Consider the following 7,394-nt stretch of genomic DNA (forward strand, 5'->3'; position numbering starts at 1 on the left):
ACCACCAATATTTTTTTCTTTAATTTTAATGTATTTTCTTTGAAATTTATAATATAATTTAATCATTTTAATTATAATCGTTTTTAATTATAATTATAATAATTATTTATTATTATAATAAAAATTAAAATATTAAATTAATTTATAATTTATTAATGTATTTTATTTTACTTTATTATTAGTATTTTTATTTTTTAAATAATTTAATTAATTTTAATTTATTAAATAATTAATAACAAATATTAAAATAAAATATTACTGTATGTTAAACAAAATACATCGTATAATATTACAACAAAAAAAAACGTTGATCTATTATATTTGAAACATATAAAATAGTAGTTAAAATATATTAAATTAAATAAATAAATGTATTATTTAAAAAAGGTAAAAGTCACAACAACAACAAATAGATTAATACAATATCCCATATTGATGAAAAAATAAATACACATTAAAATTTACTTGTACGATTTGGTTCAATTTAAAAAAATGAATCTTCAAATTTGATTCAGTCATAATAATGTTTAAAAAAAATCTTATTCAATTTTAAAAAAATGAATCTTCAATTTGTTCCATTCATAATGATTTAAAAAAAAATTCCAAACACATACAGTAATATTTGATATTTTGTGATATATACTTTGTATTAATTTGTAGTTGTTTTACATACGGTTTAGATGTGAGCACCTATTTGCCCAACTCTAACTCTAATCATTCTATAAGAAATGTTATTGAATATAGCTTAATTAATCAACACACTTCTAAAACCTCCCAATTTTTTTAATAGTGAATATGCAAATTGAACATTGAAAATGTAAGCATCGGTCAAATTAATTATTGATTTTTTTTTAATTAGAAAATACATTTTTGAAATTGTAAAATAGCAATCAAAATAGTTCCTATGTAAACTTTTATCGCTAGATATTCTGATGCAGTGGCGGAGCTTGACTAAAAAGTTTGAGGTGGCTGATATAAAATTATAATATTTATAAATCAAATATGCAAATAATATTATATAGCAAAAAATTAAGTTGTAATAAGCACAAAGTGAAATATCAAATAATTTTACTACATGACTTAAGAATACCTTAAAGTAATGCTCTATGCTCTTTAATTAACTTGAAATCATCAATAATAGACTCAGAATTGATACTTGCAGCAATTTCTCTTTCAATATAAACCATCATGCTATCTGCCAAAAAGTCAGCTTCCATTTTGTTTCTTAATCTAGACTTAATAATTTTCATTGCTGGAAAAGATCTTTTAGTTGTGGCAGTAGAAACCGGAAGAGTTGTGATAAGATATAGTAGTCTATCAATCAAGTAGAAGTTTTGCGTCTTTTCATGCAACCAAACATGAGCACAATTACAACCTGCTCAATTACAGAAAATTGCACATTTGCTAGAAATTGATGAGATTGTAACTGGTAAAGGTACAAATCAAATTGGTTCTTTGAAACGAGTTGGGTATACTCGTTGGGGATCACATTTCTCTTCTATTTGTAGTTTGATAAATATGTATGAGGCAACTTGTACTGTTTTAAAAAAAATTACAAATGAAAGAGCAAGTTATTCTACATGTGGGGATGCTGATAATGCCTATAATTATTTGAAGGTGTTTGATTTTATATTTATCTTGCATTTGATGAAAGACATTATGGGGATAACTGATATACTTTGTCAAGCCTTACAACAACAATCTCAAGATATAGTTAATGCCATGTATTTGGTTGGAACAACAAAGTCTCTTATTCAAACCTTGAGAGAAGATGGTTGAGATGCATTATTTACTAAAGTGAAGACTTTTTGTGGAAAACATGATATTGAGATTCATGATCTCAACGATGTCCATTCAACAGCAAGATTTGGACTCTCTCGTCTTCAACAAGGTCAGGTTACAATAGAGCATTATTTTAGAGTTGAAATATTTTTTAATGCCATTGATCAACAATTACAAGAGTTGAATAATAGATTTAGTGAGCAAGTAATGAATTTATTAACTCTAAGTTGTGCTTTGACTCATAAGGCTAATTATAAAGCTTTTAACATTGAAAAAAATTGCACTCTAGTTGAAAAATATTACTCTGTTATTTTCAATATGCAAGAGAAGATTAATTTGAAATTTCAACTCCGTTTCTTGGTTGATGCTCATCAAGATTTAAATTTGAAGAATTTATCAACTATCCAATCATCATGACGCTTAATAGAAGAACAAACAACATTAACAACAAAAGTTAGTTTCTAAAAAATTTTATGAATTGGAACAACTTCTCTTGATGTAGTGTTTGTAAACCGTTCCATTCTCCTATCATATTACTAGCACTATCATACCCTTGATCACACATGTTAGAAACATCAAAATTATGTCGAGAAAGTATATCACATACTTATTCTTTTAGAGTTAAAGTGGTAGTGTTTTTAATATGTACAAAAAATTGCTCTTGTATTAAATCAACTTTGTCAACAAATCTTAACACAAAAGACATTTTCTCCTTTTTTGATTCATCATGAGCTTCATCTACAACGATGCAAAATTTGGAATCACCAATTTCTTCACATATATGTTTTCTCACCCTACTAGAAATAATATGCAATAGCTGTTTTTGAATTTGATGTGAAGTATACTTGGAATTATATGGAGCATTTTTCAACACAACTTTTGCAACATCATAATTGTAAGTTTCCAAGAGTTTTATCTATTGAATAAAATTTCCTTGATTTCTTGACCTGCTAGTTTCATCATATGTCCCCTAAAAGCACAAGCTTGAAGTGTTAACCAGCGAACAGTGACAATTGATATCTTGAGACATATTCGATTCTTCAAATTTTGTTCTGAGTTTTGCACTTGAAAATTATTCCTAATATGTCCAACTTGATTCACTAAATCTAGAAAAGCTTTCATTGTATTGTTGTGTGGTGAGCAAGGATTCATCCTTATGTGTTTGAGAAAGGTGCAACATTTTCCATTTTTTATTTTCTTCCAATTTCTAAAACTCGTATCAATAAAGACATCTGATATGAGACGTTCACTTGGTCTTTTGCTAAATAGATAGCATGGCAAGCATATGCAGCATCTTTAGAAGGTGAATATTCTAGCCACGAAGAAACGATGTTAAACCGAGCATATTGAAATTGTCTTGGATGAACCTCGTTGCTAGATAAAGGATATTCTTCTAAATTTATTTGATAAGGACCAAATTTTAGATAAGCTCTCCGTATTGCATCCAATTGATTTGGTGGATATTTCTAAATTTGAGGGCGTTTTTCGGGGTCACTTTCTAAACATTTCTCAAAGGCATCTTCAAAAACTCTAGGAACCTTGGAAAGATGATTCCCATTTTCTTCAACTCTTGGATTCTCAGAAATAGTTTTAGATGCTGAAGTTATAATTTCTTCATCTCTTTCACTCTCACAAATTTTTCTCTTGAAAAAAGAATAAATTATTTTACTCTTCTTCATTCTCACAAACTTTTCTAATACAAATAAAAAAAATTAAATAAATCAACAAATAGAACCACTTGAACTGCCATTATGGTTGCATTCTAAAACAAAGAGTTGCATTCTAAATTTAAAGAGTTGCATTCTAAAACATGTAGCCATTATTTATGTTTCTTTATTCTAAAGCAGCAAAATTAGCAATTTAGGAAACAAATTTAGGAAACAAAATCAGCAAACAGACAACAATCATTCTAAATCTGTCATATATCTTGTTCAATAAACAGGCAGCCATCAACAACACCAGTTTAAATCAACCAATTTAGCAACAACAATTTAACCATCATTCTAAACAGACAATCATCATTCTAAATCGGAAAAAATTAGTACAAAAATCAACATAAAAATCAGCAATCAAAATCAGCACAAAATCAGCAACAAAAATCAGCAAATCAACATAAAAAATCAGCACGTTCAAACACTTTGTTCAATAAATCAGCAAAATCCAAACCTTTGGAGTTTTGACGACAAACGACCGAGGCGAGGTAGCAGCGGTGAAGACGGCAAGAGGGAGGCACGACAGCGACGCGACGCAACACAACAGGAGAGTGAGAGAGGAAGAGAGAGCAGCGCACAGGAGAGAAAGGAAGAGAGATGATATGATTTAGGGTTTAAGTATTATTGTAATTTTGTAATTTTAATAAGAGCATTTTGGTCATTTTACCAAACTTTTTTTTTTGGGTGGTTGTGTCCCCTCTGTCCTAAGCAAGATCCGTCCCTATTCTGATGTGATACTATGATTGAATATGTGATTTATCTACTTTAATATCAAATTAATGTTATCTTCTATGGAACATATTTTCCGATGAAATTTTGTTATCTCAAAGATAAATTTATGAGTAATTGTAATTGTGCATGGACTGATTATAGACGAAATGAGTCCATGAAAGGTTTAAATTCAATTAGAAAACTAATGTATGTTGAGATAAAATTAATATTAAGTCACTGTGGAGATGTCAAATATTAAATTAATATGTCATATAATAATCTCTAACGATAAAAGTTTAAATATAGACTATTTTAATTACTATTTTATAATTTTAGGAATGTATTTTTTTAATTTGCAAAATTCAGAGATTAATTTGACTTATGCTTACCATTTGAAGTACCAATTTGCCTATTCACTCTGTTTATTTGTTGCTTAGTTGCACTTTTGGTTCCCCTATTTTAGTTAAATCACGAAAGTTGTTCCACCATTTTTGGTCTCAACTATAATTTAGTCTAAAATTTTTGTTTAAAATTTGATGAAATGTCATTTTTTTAATGATGTGGCAAAAAAAAAATTATGTGGCAGATTCTATGTGGATTAAGTGCATTTTAATATTATTCTAAATTTGAAAAATACATTTTCTATTTTTAAAAACAAATTTTCTATTTTTAAAAACATATTTCTTATTTTATAACAATATTTAATTACAAAAAAAATAAAAAACCAAATCCCTAATTTCATCCATCATATCTTCTTCTTCTCCCTAAATGTTGTAATTAAAAAAAAAAATCCCTAAATTCATCCGTCATATCTTATATTTCTTCTTCCTCTCCCTAAATGTTGTAATACCAAAAAAAGAAAAAGAAAAAACCAAATCCCTAATTTCATCCATCATATCTATCATATCTTCTTCTTCTCCTCCTTCACCATCACACCTTCAACAGTATTTTCTCTCTCCAAATCATAGACCCATTAACAACATTTTTTCTCTTCTCAACAACAACAACCCTTTTGTTATCCCTTCTTAAAAACTTGCTTTTGTTGTTTTTTGTATTGTGTTCAAACACTTATTTTCCTTAATATGCTAGTCTATTAGAGCATTTGTTGAATCATCCATGTCACTGACATTTGCAAAGAAGTGGCCGCTTTACCTGAGCAACAAAAATACAATTCTTAAGGGTTGTTGTTGTTGTTATTGTTGAGAAGAGAAGAAACACAATTCTGAAGGATTGTTGTTGTTATCGAGGGAGAAGAAGAAGAAGAAGAAGATGTGATGGTTGAAATTAGGGATTTCGTTCTTTTTTTAATTAAATGTTGTAATAAAATAAAAAATATGTTTTTAAAAATAGAAAATGTAATTTTTAAATTTAGAATAATATTAAAATGCAATTAATCTACATAGACTCTGTCACCTCATCTTTTTTTGCCACATCATTAAAAAATTACATTTCATCAAGTTTTAGATCAAAATTTTGTTTTGGAACCAAAACTATGGACAAATAAAATGAGAGGACTATTCAAAATTTTGTTTTGGAACCAAAACTATGGACAAAAGTGCAATTAAACATTTTTTTAACTAAATCTTCATATTCATATTTCAAAAAACAAAAAGAAATAAAAATAACTATTAATATAGTTTAATGAGAAAAATGATCATACACTATCGGTATATCCGACAGTGAATAAGAACCCTTGATTTTATCATCTCACTACATAATTATAAATGTCATCATTAAATAATCACCCAATCAATGATGTGAGGTTGATTATTAGTGTAAAACTTTTTACACTTGACAATGCATAATCATTAAATTCTATTTTAATTTAGGGTTTAATGACCATGTACTCTCGGTGTAAACAATTTTACACTGATAGATTACAACAACTATTAATTATATAGTTATTGATTTATGGAAGTTACTATCATAAGATGAGATGAGAAGAACAATAATTTATATTAACTGTTAGTTTAAAATTGATTTGTACTGAATGTACAATCATTTTTCTCTTTAATTTAATGTATTTAAAAAATACACAATTTTCACAAAACACAATATTTTGGGCTTCTTCATACCTAGGCACCCTATTGTATTCTCTTCTCCTTCCTTTGGACTCATTCCTCATTTTTTCACCTAAGAGTGGTGGTTTAGGGGTCAAATTTTGGTCTAAAATAATTCATTTGAATAATTTTATTATCATTTATCTAAGTAAGTGATTGTCACACATATTTAGTTTTTCTTTCGTGGTCTCATCATCTTAGTACAACACTTTGTTTGTTTGTCCGCTTGGTGCTACATTTTTAATTTCTCGTCTTAATGTGGTATTCTTTAATTCAGATTGACATATCAACTTCGATTAAGTATAAATTTTTTAATCAATAATATTATCGATTGATGTGATTTTTTATAATTTGAATAAATGAATATTCTTTTACGGTAACAAAATATTTTGGGCTTTGAGTTTTAACGCACACAATGACAAACTTCCCATCTCTTTTCATAGAGTTTTGTACCAGGCACCCCCCAGTTATGATTAAAAGACTATTTTACCCTCTATCACATATATAAAAACCAAAAAAAAAATTTACCCACACTTTTCACCAAATCATTCGAAAATTTCAAATATCCGATCCAGATTCAACCCAACCTTCGAAGATCTCAAAGATTCGAAACGCAAAAGTAAGTTTATTTTCGAAACTTTGCAATTTTTTGAAACTTTCGAAATGCATTTGTAAGATTCGAAACAGAAGAAAGTTTCGAAAGTTTCCTTGAATTTGAAACCTTCGAAATGCATTCCTCGAACATTTTGAAATCTTCGAAACAAGAAACTTTCGAAAGTTTCTTGAATTTGAAATCTTCGAAATGCAAGGCCAGGGAAACTTTCGAAATGTTCTGGGAAAGTTTCGAAACCTAATTTCGAAAGTTTGGATCTGGGAAAGTTTCGAAACACACTTTCGAAGGTTTGGATCTGGGAAAGGTTCGAAACATACTTTTATATATTATTTATAATTTTTTGAAACTAAATGGGACATATTATTTATATATTATTACATTTATATATTATTAATATATTATTTATATATTGTTACATTGATTTTTTATTGTTTATAATTTTTTTTAATATTTATATATTTATATGTTGCAGTGCCTAGGATGAGAGGTGCTTTCGGCCAAATTATTCGCAATATT

Source organism: Cicer arietinum, chromosome 6 (genome assembly GCF_000331145.2).
Source record: "Cicer arietinum cultivar CDC Frontier isolate Library 1 chromosome 6, Cicar.CDCFrontier_v2.0, whole genome shotgun sequence".
Taxonomy (NCBI): domain Eukaryota; kingdom Viridiplantae; phylum Streptophyta; class Magnoliopsida; order Fabales; family Fabaceae; genus Cicer; species Cicer arietinum.